The sequence below is a fragment of the Schistocerca americana genome, chromosome 4, assembly GCF_021461395.2.
Source record: "Schistocerca americana isolate TAMUIC-IGC-003095 chromosome 4, iqSchAmer2.1, whole genome shotgun sequence".
NCBI classification, from domain to species: domain Eukaryota; kingdom Metazoa; phylum Arthropoda; class Insecta; order Orthoptera; family Acrididae; genus Schistocerca; species Schistocerca americana.
The window spans coordinates 33680215-33700687 of NC_060122.1; positions in this window are offsets into that span (position 1 = coordinate 33680215).

A 20473-nucleotide genomic window follows, 5' to 3' on the forward strand; every position below is an offset into this window, starting at 1 on the left:
AAGGGAAGTCGGCATAGTGCCTGGGGTATTCAATTCCGACGCAATTTCCGTGTTTCATCGTCAAGTTGAAGGTCCACAGGTTACAGTAAACCTTCCCATGTCCGTCGGAATCTATTACTGGAATCCCAGGAATGAATCAAAGCACAGACAGTTAGAAACATTGCTGTCCCGGAGAGAAGTCGGCATGGTGCGTGGTGTATTCAATTCCGACGCTATTTCTGTGTTTCATCGTCAAGTTGAAGGTCCACATGTTACAGAAAAACCTTCCCATGTCCATCGGAATCTATTACTGGAATCCCAGGAAAGAATCAAAGCACAGACAGTCAGAAGGACTACTCTCCAGGACAGAAGCCGGCACAGTGCCTGTTGTATTCAATTCCGACACAATTTCTGTGTTTCATCGTCAAGTTGAAGGTCCACAGCTTACAGTAAACCTTCCCATGTCCATCGGAATCTGTTACTGGAATCCCAGGAATGAATCAAAGCACAGACAGTTAGAAGCATTACTCTCCCGGAGACAAGTCGGCATGGTGCCTGTTGTATTCAATTGCAACGCAATTTCTGTGTTTCATCGTCAAGTTGAAGGTCCACAGGTTACAGTAAACCTTCCCATGTCCATCGGAATCTATTACTGGAATCCCATTAAAGAATCAAAGTACATACAGATAGAAGCATTACTCTCCCGGACAGATGTCGGCATGGTACCAGTTGTATTCAATTCCGGCGCAATTTCTGTGTTTCATCGTCAAGTTGAAGGTCCACATGTTACAGAAAAACCTTCCCATGTCCATCGGAATCTATTACTGGAATCCCAGGAAAGAATCAAAGCACAGACAGTCAGAAGGACTACTCTCCAGGACAGAAGCCGGCACAGTGCCTGTTGTATTCAATTCCGACACAATTTCTGTGTTTCATCGTCAAGTTGAAGGTCCACAGCTTACAGTAAACCTTCCCATGTCCATCGGAATCTATTACTGGAATCCCAGGAATGAATCAAAGCACAGACAGTTAGAAGCATTACTCTCCCGGAGACAAGTCGGCATGGTTTCTGGTGTATTCAATTCCGACGCAATTTCTGTGTTTCATCGTCAAGTTGAAGGTCCACAGGTTACAGTAAACCTTCCCATGTCCGTCGGAATGTATTACTGGAATCCCAGGAATGAATCATAGCACAGACAGTTAGAAGCATTGCTCTCCCGGAGAGAAGTCGGCATGGTGCCTGGTGTATTCAATTCCGACGCAATTTCTGTGTTTCATTGTCATGTTGAAGGTCCACAGGTTACAGTAAACCTTCCCATGTCCATCGGAATCTATAACTGGAATCCCAGGAATGAATCAAAGAACAGACAGTTAGAAGCATTGCTCTCCCGGAGAGAAGTCGGCACGGTGCCTGGTGTATTCAATTCCGACGCAATTTTTGTGTTTCATCGTCAAGTTGAAGATCCACAGGGTACAGTAAACCGTTCCATGTCCATCGGAATCAATTATTGGAATCCCAGGAAGAAATCAAAGCACAGACAGTTGGAAGCATTACTCTCCCGGATAAAAGTCGGCATGGTGCCTGATGCATTCAATTTCGACGCAATTTCTATGTTTCATCGTCAAGTCGAATGTCCAAAGGTTACAGTAAGCCTTCCCATGTTCATCGGAGTCTATAACTGGAATCCCAGGAAGGAATCAAAATACTGACAGTTGGAAGCATTACTCTAGCGGAGAGAAGTTGGCGTGGTGCCTGTTGCATTCAATTCCGACGCAATTTCATTGTTTCATCGTCAAGTTGAAGGTCCACAGCTTACAGTAGACCTTCCCATGGCCATCGGAATCTATTACTGGAATCCCAGGAAAGAGACAAAGCACAAACAGTTAGAAGCATTACTCTCCCTCAGAGAAATAGGCATGGTGAATGTTGTATTCAATTCCGACGCAATTTCTGTGTTTCATCGTCAAGTTGAAGGTCCACAGGTTACAGTAAACCTTACCATGTCCATCGGAATCTATTACTGGAATCCCAGGAAAGAATCAAAGCACAGACAGTTAGAAGCATTACTCTCCCGGAGACAAGTCGGCATGGTGCCTGTTGTATTCAATTGCAACGCAATTTCTGTGTTTCATCGTCAAGTTGAAGGTCCACAGGTTACAGTAAACCTTCCCATGTCCATCGGAATCTATTACTGGAATCCCATTAAAGAATTAAAGTACATACAGATAGAAGCATTACTCTCCCGGACAGATGTCGGCATGGTACCAGTTGTATTCAATTCCGGCGCAATTTCTGTGTTTCATCGTCAAGTTGAAGGTCCACAGGTTACAGTAAACCTTCCCATGTCCATCAGAATCTATTACTGGAATCCCAGGAAAGAATCAAAGAACGGACAGTTAGAAGCATTACTCTCCCGGAGAGAAGTCGGCATGGTGCCTGTTGTATTCAATTTCGACACTATTTCTGTATTTCATCGTCAAGTTGAAGGTCCACAGGTTACAGTAAACCTACCCATGTCCATCGGAATCAGTTACTGGAATCCCAGGAAAGAGGCAAAGCACAGACAGTTAGAAGCATTACTCTCACGGAGAGAAGTCGGCAAGGTGCCTGTTGTATTCAATTCCGACGAAATCTCTGTGTTTCATCGTCGAGGTGAAGGTCCACAGGCTTTAGTAAACCTTCCGATGTCCATCGGAATCTATTACTGAAATCCCAGGAAGAAATCAAAACACAGACAGTTGGAAGCATTACTCTCCCGGAGAGAAGTCGGCATGGTGCATGTGGCATTCAATTTCGGCGCAATTTCTATGTTTCATCGTCAACTTGAAGGACCAAAGGTTACAGTTAACCTTACCATGTCCATCGGAGTATATTACTGGAATCCCAGGAAAGAATCAAAGCACAGACAGATAGTAGCATTACTCTCCTGGAAAGAAGTCAGCATGGTGCCTGTTGTAATCAATTCCGACGCAATTTATTTGCTTCATCGTCAAGTTGCAGGTCCACAGGTTACAGTAAACCTTCCCATGTCCATCGGAATCTGTTACTTGAATCCCAGGAAAGAATCAAAGCACAGACAGTTAGAAGCTTTACTCTCCCGGAGAGAGGTAGGCATAGTGCCTGTTGTATACAATTCCGACGCAATGTCTGTATTTCATCGTCGAGTTGAAGGTCCACAGGTTACCGTAAACCTTCCCATGTCCATCGGAATCTATTACTGGAATCCCAGGAAAACATCAAATTACAGACAGTTGGAAGCATTACTCTCGCGGAGAGAAGTCGGCATGGTGCCTGTTGTATTCAATTCCGGCGCAATTTCTGTGTTTCATCGTCAAGTTGAAGGTCCACAGGTTACAGTAAACTTTCGCAAGTCCATCGGAATCTATTATTGGAATCCCAGGAAAGACTCAAAGCATGGACAGTTAGAAGCATTACTCTCCCGGAGGGAAGTCGGCATGGTGCCTGTTGTTTTCAATTTCGTCACAATTTCTGTGTTTCATCGTCAAGTTGAAGGTCCGCAGGTTACAGTAAACCTTCCCATGTCCATCGGAATCAATTACTACAATCCCAGGAAAGAGGCAAAGCACAGACAGTTAGAAGCATTACTCTCCTGGAAAGAAGTCAGCATGGTGCCTATTGTAATCAATTCCGACGCAATTTATTTGCTTCATCGTCAAGTTGAAGGTCCACAGGTTACAGTAAACCTTCCCATGTTAATTCGAATCTATTACTGGAATCCCAGGAAAGAATCAAAGCACAGACAGTTACAAGAATAACTCTCCCGGACAGAAGTCGGCATGGTGCCTGTTGTATTCAATTCCGACGAAATTTCTGTGTTACATCGTCAAGGTGAAGGTCCACAGGTTACAGTAAACCTTCCGATGTCCATTGGAATTTATAACTGGAATCCCAGGAGGGAATCAAAACACAGACATTTGGAAGTATTACTCTCCCGGAGAGAAGTCGGCATGGTGCCTGTTGCATTCAATTCCGACGCAATTTCTGTCTTTCATCGTCAAGTTGAAGGTCCACAGGTTACAGTAAAGCTTCCCATGTCCATCGGACCCTATTACTGGAAACCCAGGAAAGAATCAAACACAGACAGTTAGAAGCATTACTCTCCCGGAGAGAAGTCGGCATGGTGACTGATGTATTCAATTCCGACACAATTTCTGTGTTTCATCGTCAAGTTGAAGGTCGGCAGGTTACAGTAAAAATTCCGATGTCCATCGGAATTAATTACTGGAATCCCACGAAAGAATCAAAGCAAAGACAGTTAGAAGCATTACTCACCCGGACAGAAGTCGGCACGGTGCCTGTTGTATTCATTTCCGACGCAGTTTCCAGTAATAGATTCCGATGGACATGGGAAGGTTTACTGTAACCTGTTAACCTTCAACTTGACGATGAAACACAGAAATTGCGTCGGAATTGAATTCAACAGGCACCATGCTGACTTCTGTAAGGGAGAGTAATGCTTCTAACTGTAAGTATTTTGATTCTTTCCTGGGATTCGAGTAATAGACTCCGATGGACATGGTAAGGTTTACTGTAACCTTTGGACCTTCAACTTGACGATGAAATACAGAAACTGCGTCAAAAGTGAATGCAACAGGCACCATGCCGACTTCTCTCCAAGAGAGTAATGCTTCCAACTGTCTGTATTTTGATTCCTTCCTGGGATACCAGTAATAGATTCCGATGGACATGGGAAGGTTTACTGTAACCTGTGGACCTTCAACTTGACGAAGAAACACAGAAATTGCGTCGGAATTAAATACAACATTCACCATGCAGACTTCTTTGAGGGTGATGAATGCTTCTAACTGTTTCTACTTCGTTTCTTTCCTGGGACTCCAGTAATAGATTCCGATGGACATGGGAAGGTTTACTGTAACCTGTGGACCATCAACTTGACGATGAAACACAGAAATTGCGTCGGAATTGAATCCAACAGGCACCATGCTGACTTCTTTCCGGGAGGGTAATGCTTCTAACTGTCCGTGCTTTGAGTCTTTCCTGGGATTCCAGTAATAGATTCCGATGGACATAGGAAGGTTTACTGTAACCTGTGGACCTTCAACTAGACGATGAAACACAGAAATTGCGCCGGAATTGAATACAACAGGCACTGTGCCGACTTCTGTCCGGGAGAGTAATGCTTCTAACTGTCTGAGCTTTGATTCTTTCCTGGGATTCCAGACATTTGGAAGCATTACCCTCCCGGAGAAAAGTCGGCATGGTGCCTGTTGTATTCAATTCAGTCGCAAATTCTGTGTTTCATCGTCAAGTTGAAGGTTGACAGGATTTAGTAAACCTTCCCATGTCCATCGGAATCTATTACTGGATTCCAATGAAAGAATCAAAGCACAGACAGTTAGAAGCATTACTCTCCCGGACAGAAGACGGCATGGTGCCTGTTGTATTCTATTCCGACGCAAATTCTGTGTTTCATCGTCAAGTTGAAGGTCCGCAGGATACAGTAACCCTTCCCATGTCCCTCGGAAACTATTACTGTTATCCCAGGAAAGAATCAAAGCACAGACAGTTAGAAGCATTACTCTCCCGGGCAAAAGGCGGAATGGTGCCTGTTTGATTGAATTCCGACGCAATTTCTGTGTTTCATCGTCAAGTTGTTGGTCCACAGCTTACAGTAAACCTTCCCATGTCCATCGCAATCTATAACTGGAATCCCAGGAAAGAATCAAAGCACGTACAGTTAGAAGCATTACTCTCCCTCAAAGACGTCGGCATGGTGAATGTTGTATTCAATTCCGACGCAAATTCTGTGTTTCATCGTCAAGATGAAGGTCCACAGGTTACAGTAAACCTTCCCAAGTCCATCGGAATCCTTTACTGGAATGCCAGGAAAGAGGCAAAGCACAGACAGTTAGAAGCATTACTCTCACGGAGAGAAGTCGGCATGGTGCCTGTAGTATTCAATTCCGACGAAATTTCTGTGTTTCATCGTCGAGTTGAAGGTCCACAGGTTACAGTAAACCTTCCCATGTCCAACGGTATCTATTACTGGAATCCCAGGAAGAAATCAAAGCACAGACAGTTGGAGGCATTACTCTCCCGGAGGGAAGTCGGCATGGTGCCTGTTGCATTCAATTTCGACGCAATTTCTAAGTTTCATCGTCAAGTGGAAGGTCCACAGGTTACAGTAAACCTTACCATGTCCATCGGAGTCTATTACTGGAATCCTAGGAAAGAATCAAAATACTGACAGTTAGAAGCATTACTCTCCCGGACAGAAGTCAGCATGGTGAGTGTTGTATTCAATTCTGACGAACTTCCTGTGTTACATCGTGAAGTTGAAGTTCCACAGGTTACAGTAAACCTTCCAATGTTCAATCGGAATCTATTACTGGAATCCCAGGAAGGAATCAAGACACAGACATTTGGAAGCATTACTGTAGCGGGAGAGAAGTCGGCGTGGTACCTGTTGCATTCAATTCCGACGCAATTTCTGTGCTTCATCGTCAAGATGAAAGTCCACAGCTTACAGTATACCTACCCATGTCCATCGGAATCTTTTACTGGAATGCCAGGAAAGAAACAAAACACAAACAGTTAGATGCATTACTCTCCTTCAGAGAAGTCGGCTTGGTGAATGTTGTATTCAATTCCGACGCAATTTCTGTATTTCATCGTCCAGTTGAAGGTCCACAGGTTACAGTAAACCTTCCGATGTCCATCGGAGTCTATTACTGGAATCCCAGGAAGGAATCAAAGCACAGACAGTTAAAAGCATTACTCTCCCAGAGAGAAGTCGGCATGGTGCCTGTTGCATTCAATTCCGACGCAATTTCTGTGTTTCATCGTCAACTTGAATGTCCAAAGGTTGCAGTAAACCTTCCCATGTCCATCGGAGTCTATTACTGGAATTCCAGGAAAGAATCAAAATACTGACAGAAGCATTACTCTCCCGGACAGAAGTCGGCATGGTCCCTTTTGTATTCGATTCCGACGCAATTCCTGTGTTTCATCGTCAAGTTGAAGGTGCACCGGTTACAGCAAATCTTCCCATGTCCATCGGAATCTATTACTGGAATCCCAGAAAAGAATCAAAGCACAGACAGTTAGAAGCATTACTCTCCCGGACAGAAGTCGGCATGGTGCCTGTTGTATTCAATTCTGACGCAATTTCTGTGTTTCATCGTCAAGTTGAATGTCCACAGGTTACAGTAAACCATCCCATGTCCATCGGAATCTATTACTGGAATCCCAGGAATGAATCAAAGCACAGACAGTTAGAAGCATTACTCTCCCGGAGACAAGTCGGCATGGTTTCTGGTGTATTCAATTCCGACGCAATTTCTGTGTTTCATCGTCAAGTTGAAGGTCCACAGGTTACAGTAAACCTTCCCATGTCCGTCGGAATGTATTACTGGAATCCCAGGAATGAATCATAGCACAGACAGTTAGAAGCATTGCTCTCCCGGAGAGAAGTCGGCATGGTGCCTGGTGTATTCAATTCCGACGCAATTTCTGTGTTTCATTGTCATGTTGAAGGTCCACAGGTTACAGTAAACCTTCCCATGTCCATCGGAATCTATTACTGGAATCCCAGGAATGAATCAAAGAACAGACAGTTAGAAGCATTGCTCTCCCGGAGAGAAGTCGGCACGGTGCCTGGTGTATTCAATTCCGACGCAATTTTTGTGTTTCATCGTCAAGTTGAAGATCCACAGGGTACAGTAAACCGTTCCATGTCCATCGGAATCAATTATTGGAATCCCAGGAAGAAATCAAAGCACAGACAGTTGGAAGCATTACTCTCCCGGATAAAAGTCGGCATGGTGCCTGATGCATTCAATTTCGACGCAATTTCTATGTTTCATCGTCAAGTTGAATGTCCAAAGGTTACAGTAAGCCTTCCCATGTCCATCGGAGTCTATAACTGGAATCCCAGGAAGGAATCAAAATACTGACAGTTGGAAGCATTACTCTAGCGGAGAGAAGTTGGCGTGGTGCCTGTTGCATTCAATTCCGACGCAATTTCATTGTTTCATCGTCAAGTTGAAGGTCCACAGCTTACATAGACCTTCCCATGGCCATCGGAATCTATTACTGGAATCCCAGGAAAGAGACAAAGCACAAACAGTTAGAAGCATTACTCTCCCTCAGAGAAATCGGCATGGTGAATGTTGTATTCAATTCCGACGCAATTTCTGTGTTTCATCGTCAAGTTGAAGGTCCACAGGTTACAGTAAACCTTACCATGTCCATCGGAATCTATTACTGGAATCCCAGGAAAGAATCAAAGCACAGACAGTTAGAAGCATTACTCTCCCGGACAGAAGTAGGCATGGTGCCTGTTGTATTCAATTCCGGCGCAATTTCTGTGTTTCATCGTCAAGTTGAAGGTCCACAGGTTACAGTAAACCTTCCCATGTCCATCGGAATCTATTGTTGGAATCCCAGGAATGAATCAAAGCACAGACAGTTACAAGCATTACTCTCCCGAAGGGAAGTCGGCATAGTGCCTGGGGTATTCAATTCCGACGCAATTTCCGTGTTTCATCGTCAAGTTGAAGGTCCACAGGTTACAGTAAACCTTCCCATGTCCGTCGGAATCTATTACTGGAATCCCAGGAATGAATCAAAGCACAGACAGTTAGAAACATTGCTGTCCCGGAGAGAAGTCGGCATGGTGCGTGGTGTATTCAATTCCGACGCTATTTCTTTGTTTCATCGTCAAGTTGAAGGTCCACATGTTACAGAAAAACCTTCCCATGTCCATCGGAATCTATTACTGGAATCCCAGGAAAGAATCAAAGCACAGACAGTCAGAAGGACTACTCTCCAGGACAGAAGCCGGCACAGTGCCTGTTGTATTCAATTACGACACAATTTCTGTGTTTCATCGTCAAGTTGAAGGTCCACAGCTTACAGTAAACCTTCCCATGTCCATCGGAATCTATTACTGGAATCCCAGGAATGAATCAAAGCACAGACAGTTAGAAGCATTACTCTCCCGGAGACAAGTCGGCATGGTGCCTGTTGTATTCAATTGCAACGCAATTTCTGTGTTTCATCGTCAAGTTGAAGGTCCACAGGTTACAGTAAACCTTCCCATGTCCATCGGAATCTATTACTGGAATCCCATTAAAGAATCAAAGTACATACAGATAGAAGCATTACTCTCCCGGACAGATGTCGGCATGGTACCAGTTGTATTCAATTCCGGCGCAATTTCTGTGTTTCATCGTCAAGTTGAAGGTCCACATGTTACAGAAAAACCTTCCCATGTCCATCGGAATCTATTACTGGAATCCCAGGAAAGAATCAAAGCACAGACAGTCAGAAGGACTACTCTCCAGGACAGAAGCCGGCACAGTGCCTGTTGTATTCAATTCCGACACAATTTCTGTGTTTCATCGTCAAGTTGAAGGTCCACAGCTTACAGTAAACCTTCCCATGTCCATCGGAATCTATTACTGGAATCCCAGGAATGAATCAAAGCACAGACAGTTAGAAGCATTACTCTCCCGGAGACAAGTCGGCATGGTTTCTGGTGTATTCAATTCCGACGCAATTTCTGTGTTTCATCGTCAAGTTGAAGGTCCACAGGTTACAGTAAACCTTCCCATGTCCGTCGGAATGTATTACTGGAATCCCAGGAATGAATCATAGCACAGACAGTTAGAAGCATTGCTCTCCCGGAGAGAAGTCGGCATGGTGCCTGGTGTATTCAATTCCGACGCAATTTCTGTGTTTCATTGTCATGTTGAAGGTCCACAGGTTACAGTAAACCTTCCCATGTCCATCGGAGTCTATTACTGGAATTCCAGGAAAGAATCAAAATACTGACAGAAGCATTACTCTCCCGGACAGAAGTCGGCATGGTCCCTTTTGTATTCGATTCCGACGCAATTCCTGTGTTTCATCGTCAAGTTGAAGGTGCACCGGTTACAGCAAATCTTCCCATGTCCATCGGAATCTATTACTGATATCCCAGAAAAGAATCAAAGCACAGACAGTTAGAAGCATTACTCTCCCGGACAGAAGTCGGCATGGTGCCTGTTGTATTCAATTCTGACGCAATTTCTGTGTTTCATCGTCAAGTTGAATGTCCACAGGTTACAGTAAACCATCCCATGTCCATCGGAATCTATTACTGGAATCCCAGGAATGAATCAAAGCACAGACAGTTAGAAGCATTACTCTCCCGGAGACAAGTCGGCATGGTTTCTGGTGTATTCAATTCCGACGCAATTTCTGTGTTTCATCGTCAAGTTGAAGGTCCACAGGTTACAGTAAACCTTCCCATGTCCGTCGGAATGTATTACTGGAATCCCAGGAATGAATCATAGCACAGACAGTTAGAAGCATTGCTCTCCCGGAGAGAAGTCGGCATGGTGCCTGGTGTATTCAATTCCGACGCAATTTCTGTGTTTCATTGTCATGTTGAAGGTCCACAGGTTACAGTAAACCTTCCCATGTCCATCGGAATCTATTACTGGAATCCCAGGAATGAATCAAAGAACAGACAGTTAGAAGCATTGCTCTCCCGGAGAGAAGTCGGCACGGTGCCTGGTGTATTCAATTCCGACGCAATTTTTGTGTTTCATCGTCAAGTTGAAGATCCACAGGGTACAGTAAACCGTTCCATGTCCATCGGAATCAATTATTGGAATCCCAGGAAGAAATCAAAGCACAGACAGTTGGAAGCATTACTCTCCCGGATAAAAGTCGGCATGGTGCCTGATGCATTCAATTTCGACGCAATTTCTATGTTTCATCGTCAAGTTGAATGTCCAAAGATTACAGTAAGCCTTCCCATGTCCATCGGAGTCTATAACTGGAATCCCAGGAAGGAATCAAAATACTGACAGTTGGAAGCATTACTCTAGCGGAGAGAAGTTGGCGTGGTGCCTGTTGCATTCAATTCCGACGCAATTTCATTGTTTCATCGTCAAGTTGAAGGTCCACAGCTTACAGTAGACCTTCCCATGGCCATCGGAATCTATTACTGGAATCCCAGGAAAGAGACAAAGCACAAACGGTTAGAAGCATTACTCTCCCTCAGAGAAATCGGCATGGTGAATGTTGTATTCAATTCCGACGCAATTTCTGTGTTTCATCGTCAAGTTGAAGGTCCACAGGTTACAGTAAACCTTACCATGTCCATCGGAATCTATTACTGGAATCCCAGGAAAGAATCAAAGCACAGACAGTTAGAAGCATTACTCTCCCGGACAGAAGTAGGCATGGTGCCTGTTGTATTCAATTCCGGCGCAATTTCTGTGTTTCATCGTCAAGTTGAAGGTCCACAGGTTACAGTAAACCTTCCCATGTCCATCGGAATCTATTACTGGAATCCCAGGAATGAATCAAAGCACAGACAGTTACAAGCATTACTCTCCCGAAGGGAAGTCGGCATAGTGCCTGGGGTATTCAATTCCGACGCAATTTCCGTGTTTCATCGTCAAGTTGAAGGTCCACAGGTTACAGTAAACCTTCCCATGTCCGTCGGAATCTATTACTGGAATCCCAGGAATGAATCAAAGCACAGACAGTTAGAAACATTGCTGTCCCGGAGAGAAGTCGGCATGGTGCGTGGTGTATTCAATTCCGACGCTATTTCTGTGTTTCATCGTCAAGTTGAAGGTCCACATGTTACAAAAAAACCTTCCCATGTCCATCGGAATCTATTACTGGAATCCCAGGAAAGAATCAAAGCACAGACAGTCAGAAGGACTACTCTCCAGGACAGAAGCCGGCACAGTGCCTGTTGTATTCAATTCCGACACAATTTCTGTGTTTCATCGTCAAGTTGAAGGTCCACAGCTTACAGTAAACCTTCCCATGTCCATCGGAATCTGTTACTGGAATCCCAGGAATGAATCAAAGCACAGACAGTTAGAAGCATTACTCTCCCGGAGACAAGTCGGCATGGTGCCTGTTGTATTCAATTGCAACGCAATTTCTGTGTTTCATCGTCAAGTTGAAGGTCCACAGGTTACAGTAAACCTTCCCATGTCCATCGGAATCTATTACTGGAATCCCATTAAAGAATCAAAGTACATACAGATAGAAGCATTACTCTCCCGGACAGATGTCGGCATGGTACCAGTTGTATTCAATTCCGGCGCAATTTCTGTGTTTCATCGTCAAGTTGAAGGTCCACATGTTACAGAAAAACCTTCCCATGTCCATCGGAATCTATTACTGGAATCCCAGGAAAGAATCAAAGCACAGACAGTCAGAAGGACTACTCTCCAGGACAGAAGCCGGCACAGTGCCTGTTGTATTCAATTCCGACACAATTTCTGTGTTTCATCGTCAAGTTGAAGGTCCACAGCTTACAGTAAACCTTCCCATGTCCATCGGAATCTATTACTGGAATCCCAGGAATGAATCAAAGCACAGACAGTTAGAAGCATTACTCTCCCGGAGACAAGTCGGCATGGTTTCTGGTGTATTCAATTCCGACGCAATTTCTGTGTTTCATCGTCAAGTTGAAGGTCCACAGGTTACAGTAAACCTTCCCATGTCCGTCGGAATGTATTACTGGAATCCCAGGAATGAATCATAGCACAGACAGTTAGAAGCATTGCTCTCCCGGAGAGAAGTCGGCATGGTGCCTGGTGTATTCAATTCCGACGCAATTTCTGTGTTTCATTGTCATGTTGAAGGTCCACAGGTTACAGTAAACCTTCCCATGTCCATCGGAATCTATAACTGGAATCCCAGGAATGAATCAAAGAACAGACAGTTAGAAGCATTGCTCTCCCGGAGAGAAGTCGGCACGGTGCCTGGTGTATTCAATTCCGACGCAATTTTTGTGTTTCATCGTCAAGTTGAAGATCCACAGGGTACAGTAAACCGTTCCATGTCCATCGGAATCAATTATTGGAATCCCAGGAAGAAATCAAAGCACAGACAGTTGGAAGCATTACTCTCCCGGATAAAAGTCGGCATGGTGCCTGATGCATTCAATTTCGACGCAATTTCTATGTTTCATCGTCAAGTCGAATGTCCAAAGGTTACAGTAAGCCTTCCCATGTTCATCGGAGTCTATAACTGGAATCCCAGGAAGGAATCAAAATACTGACAGTTGGAAGCATTACTCTAGCGGAGAGAAGTTGGCGTGGTGCCTGTTGCATTCAATTCCGACGCAATTTCATTGTTTCATCGTCAAGTTGAAGGTCCACAGCTTACAGTAGACCTTCCCATGGCCATCGGAATCTATTACTGGAATCCCAGGAAAGAGACAAAGCACAAACAGTTAGAAGCATTACTCTCCCTCAGAGAAATAGGCATGGTGAATGTTGTATTCAATTCCGACGCAATTTCTGTGTTTCATCGTCAAGTTGAAGGTCCACAGGTTACAGTAAACCTTACCATGTCCATCGGAATCTATTACTGGAATCCCAGGAAAGAATCAAAGCACAGACAGTTAGAAGCATTACTCTCCCGGAGACAAGTCGGCATGGTGCCTGTTGTATTCAATTGCAACGCAATTTCTGTGTTTCATCGTCAAGTTGAAGGTCCACAGGTTACAGTAAACCTTCCCATGTCCATCGGAATCTATTACTGGAATCCCATTAAAGAATTAAAGTACATACAGATAGAAGCATTACTCTCCCGGACAGATGTCGGCATGGTACCAGTTGTATTCAATTCCGGCGCAATTTCTGTGTTTCATCGTCAAGTTGAAGGTCCACAGGTTACAGTAAACCTTCCCATGTCCATCAGAATCTATTACTGGAATCCCAGGAAAGAATCAAAGAACGGACAGTTAGAAGCATTACTCTCCCGGAGAGAAGTCGGCATGGTGCCTGTTGTATTCAATTTCGACACTATTTCTGTATTTCATCGTCAAGTTGAAGGTCCACAGGTTACAGTAAACCTACCCATGTCCATCGGAATCAGTTACTGGAATCCCAGGAAAGAGGCAAAGCACAGACAGTTAGAAGCATTACTCTCACGGAGAGAAGTCGGCAAGGTGCCTGTTGTATTCAATTCCGACGAAATCTCTGTGTTTCATCGTCGAGGTGAAGGTCCACAGGCTTTAGTAAACCTTCCGATGTCCATCGGAATCTATTACTGAAATCCCAGGAAGAAATCAAAACACAGACAGTTGGAAGCATTACTCTCCCGGAGAGAAGTCGGCATGGTGCATGTGGCATTCAATTTCGGCGCAATTTCTATGTTTCATCGTCAACTTGAAGGACCAAAGGTTACAGTTAACCTTACCATGTCCATCGGAGTATATTACTGGAATCCCAGGAAAGAATCAAAGCACAGACAGATAGTAGCATTACTCTCCTGGAAAGAAGTCAGCATGGTGCCTGTTGTAATCAATTCCGACGCAATTTATTTGCTTCATCGTCAAGTTGCAGGTCCACAGGTTACAGTAAACCTTCCCATGTCCATCGGAATCTGTTACTTGAATCCCAGGAAAGAATCAAAGCACAGACAGTTAGAAGCTTTACTCTCCCGGAGAGAGGTAGGCATAGTGCCTGTTGTATACAATTCCGACGCAATGTCTGTATATCATCGTCGAGTTGAAGGTCCACAGGTTACCGTAAACCTTCCCATGTCCATCGGAATCTATTACTGGAATCCCAGGAAAACATCAAATTACAGACAGTTGGAAGCATTACTCTCGCGGAGAGAAGTCGGCATGGTGCCTGTTGTATTCAATTCCGGCGCAATTTCTGTGTTTCATCGTCAAGTTGAAGGTCCACAGGTTACAGTAAACTTTCGCAAGTCCATCGGAATCTATTATTGGAATCCCAGGAAAGACTCAAAGCATGGACAGTTAGAAGCATTACTCTCCCGGAGGGAAGTCGGCATGGTGCCTGTTGTTTTCAATTTCGTCACAATTTCTGTGTTTCATCGTCAAGTTGAAGGTCCGCAGGTTACAGTAAACCTTCCCATGTCCATCGGAATCAATTACTACAATCCCAGGAAAGAGGCAAAGCACAGACAGTTAGAAGCATTACTCTCCTGGAAAGAAGTCAGCATGGTGCCTATTGTAATCAATTCCGACGCAATTTATTTGCTTCATCGTCAAGTTGAAGGTCCACAGGTTACAGTAAACCTTCCCATGTTAATTCGAATCTATTACTGGAATCCCAGGAAAGAATCAAAGCACAGACAGTTACAAGAATAACTCTCCCGGACAGAAGTCGGCATGGTGCCTGTTGTATTCAATTCCGACGAAATTTCTGTGTTACATCGTCAAGGTGAAGGTCCACAGGTTACAGTAAACCTTCCGATGTCCATTGGAATTTATAACTGGAATCCCAGGAGGGAATCAAAACACAGACATTTGGAAGTATTACTCTCCCGGAGAGAAGTCGGCATGGTGCCTGTTGCATTCAATTCCGACGCAATTTCTGTCTTTCATCGTCAAGTTGAAGGTCCACAGGTTACAGTAAAGCTTCCCATGTCCATCGGACCCTATTACTGGAAACCCAGGAAAGAATCAAAGCACAGACAGTTAGAATCCTTACTCCCCAGATAGAAGTCGGCATGGTGAATGTGTTATTCAATTCCGACGCAGTTTCTGTGTTACATCGTGAAGTTGAAGGTCCACAGGATACAGTAAACCTTCCCATGTCCATCGGAATCTATTACTGGATTCCCAGGAAGAAATCAAAACACAGACAGTTGGAAGCATTGCTCTCCCGGAGAGAAGTCGGCATGGTGCATGTGGCATTCAATTTCGACGCAATTTCTATGTTTCATCGTCAACTTGAAGATCCAAAGGTTACAGTAAACCTTACCATGTCCATCGGAGTATATTACTGGAATCCCAGGAGAGAATCAAATTCTGACAGATAGAAGCATTACTCTCCCGGACAGAAGTCAGCATGGTGCCTCTTGTGATCAATTCTGACGCAATTTCTGTGTTTCATCGTCACGTTGAAGGTCCACAGGTTACAGTAATTCTTCCCATGTCAATCCGAATCTATTACTGGAATAACAGGAAAGAATCAAAGCACAGACAGTTACAAGAATAACTCTCCCGGACAGAAGTCGGCATTGTGCCTGTTGTATTCAATTCCGACGAATTTTCTGTGTTTCACCGTCAAGTTGATGGTCCACAGGTTACAGTAAATTTTCCGATGTGCATTAGAATCTGTTACTGGAATCCCAGGAAGGAATCAAAACACAGACATTTTTAAGCATTACTCTCCCGGAGAGAAGTCGGCATGGTGCCTGTTGTATTCAATTCGGACGCAAATTCTGTGTTTCATCGTCATGTTGAAGGTCGACAGGTTATAGTAAACCTTCCCATGTCCATCAGAATCTATTACTGGATACCAATGAAAGAATCAAAGCACAGACAGTTAGAAGCATTAGTCTCCCGGAGAGAAGTCGGCATGGTGCCTCTTGTATTCAATTCCGACGCAATTTCTGTGTTACATCGTAAAGTTCATGGCCCACAGATTACAGTACACCTTCCAATGTCCATCGGAATCCATTACTGGAATCCCAGGAAGGAATCAAATCACAGACAGTTAGAAGCATTACTCTCCCGGACAGAAGTCGGCATGGTGCCTGTTGTATTTAATTCCGACGCAATTTCTGTGTTTCATCGCCAAGTTGAAGGTCCACAGGTTACAGTAACCCTTGCCATGTCCATCGGAATCTATTACTGGAATCCCAGGAAAGAATCAAAGCACAGACAGTTAGAAGCGTTACTCTCCCGGACAGAATGCGGAATAGTGCCTGTTGGACTAAATTCCGACGCAATTTCTGGGTTTCATCGTCAAGTTGAAGGTCCACAGGTTACAGTAAACCTTCCCATGTCCATCGGAATCTATTACTGGAATCCCATTAAAGAATCAAAGTACATACAGATAGAAGCATTACTCTCCCGGACAGAAGTCGGCATGGTACCAGTTGTATTCAATTTCGACACAATTTCTGCGCTTCATCGTCAAGTTGAAGGTCCACAGGTTACAGTATACCTACCCATGTCCATCGGAATCAATTACTGGAATCCCAGGAAAGAGGCAAAGCACAGACAGTTAGATGCATTACTCTCACGGAGAGAAGGCGGCAAGGTGCCTGTTGTATTCAATTCCGACGAAATCTCTGTGTTTCATCGTCGAGGTGAAGGTCCACAGGCTTTAGTAAACCTTCCGATGTCCATTGGAATCTATTACTGGAATCCCTGGAAGAAATCAAAACACAGACAGTTGGAAGCATTACTCTCCCGGAGAGAAGTCGGCATGGTGCATGTGGCATTCAATTTCGGCGCAATTTCTATGTTTCATCGTCAACTTGAAGGACCAAAGGTTACAGTAAACTTTACCATGTCCATCGGAGTATATTACTGGAATCCCAGGAAAGAATCAAAGCACAGACAGTTAGTAGCATTACTCTCCTGGAAAGAAGTCAGCATGGTGCCTGTTGTAATCAATTCCGACGAAATCTCTGTGTTTCATCGTCAAGTTGAAGGTCCACAGGTTACAGTAAACCTTCCGATGTCCATTAGAATCTGTTACTGGAATCCCAGGATGGAATCAAAACACAGACATTTGGAAGCATTACTCTCCCGGAGAGAAGTCGGCATGGTGCCTGTTGTATTCAATTCCGACGCAATTTCTGTGTTTCATCGTCAAGTTGAAGGGTAACAAGTTACAGTAAACCTTCCCATGTCATTTGAATCTATTTCTGGAATCGCAGGAAAGAATCAAAGCAGAGACAATTAGTAGCATTACTCTCCCGGAGAGAAATCGGCATGGTGCCTGTTGTATTCAATTCCGACGCAATTTCTGTGTTTCATCGTCAAGTTGAAGGTCCACAGGTTACAGTAAACTTTCGCAAGTCCATCGGAATCTATTATTGGATTCCCAGGAAAGACTCAAAGCATGGACAGTTAGAAGCATTACTCTCCCGGAGAGAAGTCGGCATGGTGCCTGTTGTATTCAATTTCGACACAATTTCTGTGTTTCATCGTCAAGTTGAAGGTCCACAGGTTACAGTAAACCTTCCCATGTCCATCGGAATCAATTACTAAAATCCCAGGAAAGAGGCAAAGCACAGACAGTTAGAAGCATTACTCTCCTGGAAAGAAGTCAGCATGGTGCCTGTTGTAATCAATTCCGACGCAATTTATTTGCTTCATCGTCAAGTTGAAGGTCCACAGGTTACAGTAAACCTTCCCATGTTAATTCGAATCTATTACTGGAATCCCAGGAAAGAATCAAAGCACAGACAGTTACAAGAATAACTCTCCCGGACAGAAATCGCCATGGTGCCTGTTGTATTCAATTCCGACGAAATTTCTGTGTTACATCGTCAAGGTGAAGGTCCACAGGTTACAGTAAACCTTCCGATGTCCATTGGAATTTATTACTGGAATCCCAGGAGGGAATCAAAACACAGACATTTGGAAGTATTACTCTCCCGGAGAGAAGTCGGCATGGTGCCTGTTGCATTCAATTCCGACGCAATTTCTGTGTTTCATCGTCAAGTTGAAGGTCCACAGGTTACAGTAAACCTTCCCATGTCCATCGGACTCTATTACTGGAAACCCAGGAAAGAATCAAAGCACAGACAGTTAGAATCCATACTCTTCCAGAGAGAAGTCGGCATGGTGAATGTTTTATTCAATTCCGACGCAGTTTCTGTGTTACATCGTGAAGTTGAAGGTCCACAGGTTACAGTAAACCTTCCCATGTCCATCAGAATCTATTACTGGATTCCCAGGAAAGAGTCAAAGCACAGACAGTTAGAAGCATTACTCGCCCAGAGAGAAGTCGGCATGGTGCCTGTGTTATTCAATTCCAACGCAATTTCGGTGTTTCATCGTCAAATTCATGGTCCAAAGGTTACAGTAAACCTTCCCATGTCCATCAGAGTCTATTACTGGAATCCCAGGAAGGAATCAAAATACTGACAGTTAGAAGCATTACTCTCCCGGACAGAGTCGGCATGGTGCCTGTTGTATTCAATTCCGACGAAATTTCTGTGTTTCATCGTCGAGTTGAAGGTCCATAGGTTACAGTAAACCTTCCCATGTCCATCGGAATCTATTACTGGAATCCCAGGAAAGAATCAAAGCACAAACAGTTAGATGCATTACTGTCCCTCAGAGAAGTCGTCATGCTGAATGTTGTATTGAATTCCGACGCAATTTCTGTGTTTCATCGTCAAGTTGAAGGTCCACAGGTTACAGTAAACCTTCCCATGTCCATCGGAATCTATTACTGGAATACCAGGAAAGAATCAAAGCACAGACAGATATAAGCATTACTCTCCCGGACAGAAGTCGGTATGGTGCCTGTTGTATTCAATTCCGACGCAATTTATTTGTTTCATCGTCAAGCTGAAGGTCCACAGCTAACAGTAAACCTACCCATGTCCATCGGAATCTATTACTGGAATCCCAGGAAAGAAACAAAGCACAAACAGTTAGATGCATTACTCTCCCTCATAGATGTCGTCATGGTGAATGTTGTATTAAATTCCGACGCAATTTCTGTGTTTCATCGTCACGTTGAAGGTCCGAAGGTTACAGTAAACCTTCCGATGTCCATCGGAATCTATTACTGGAATCCCACGAAAGAGTCAAAGCACAGACGGTTTGAAGCATTACGCTTCCGGAGAGAAATCGGCATTGTGCCTGTTGTATTCAATTCCCACGCAATTTCTGTGTTTCATCGTCAAGTTGTAGGTCCGCAGGTTACAGTAAACCTTCCCATGTCCATCGGAATCTATTACTGGAATCCCAGGTAGGAATCAAAACACAGACATTTGGAAGCATTACTCTAGCAGGGAGAAGTCGGCGTGGTGCTTGTTGCATTCAATTCCGACGCAATTTCTGTGTGTCATCGTCAAGCTGAAGGTCCACAGCTAACAGTAAACCTACCCATGTCCATCGGAATCTAATACTGGAATCCCAGGAAAGAATCAAAGCACAGACAGTTAGAAGCATTACTCTTCCGGACAGAAGTCGGCAAGGTGCCTGTTGTATTCAATTCCGACGCAATTTATTTGTTTCATCGTCACGTTGAAGGTCCACAGGTTACAGTAAACCTTCCCATGTCCATCGGAATCTCTTGCTGGAATCCCAGGAATGTATCAAAGCACAGACAGTTAGAAGCATTACTCTCCCGGATAGAAGTCGGCATGGTGCCTGGTGTATTCAATTCCGTCGCAATTTCTGTGGTTTATCGTCACGTTGATGGTCCACAGGTTACAGTAAACCATCCCATGTCCATCGAAATCAATTACTGGAAACCCAGGAAAGAGGCAAAGCACAGACAGTTAGAAGCATTACTCTCCCGGAGGGAAGTCGGCATGGTGCCTGTTGCATTCAATTTTGACGCAATTTCTATTCTTCATCGTCAAGTTGTAGGTCCGAAGGTTACAGTGAACCTTCCCATGTCCATCGGAGTCTATTTCTGGAATCCCAGGAAGGAGTCAAAGCACAGACAGTTAGAAGCATTACGCTCCCGGAGAGAAATCGGCATTGTGCCTGTTGTCTTCAATTTCGACGCTATTTCTGTGTTT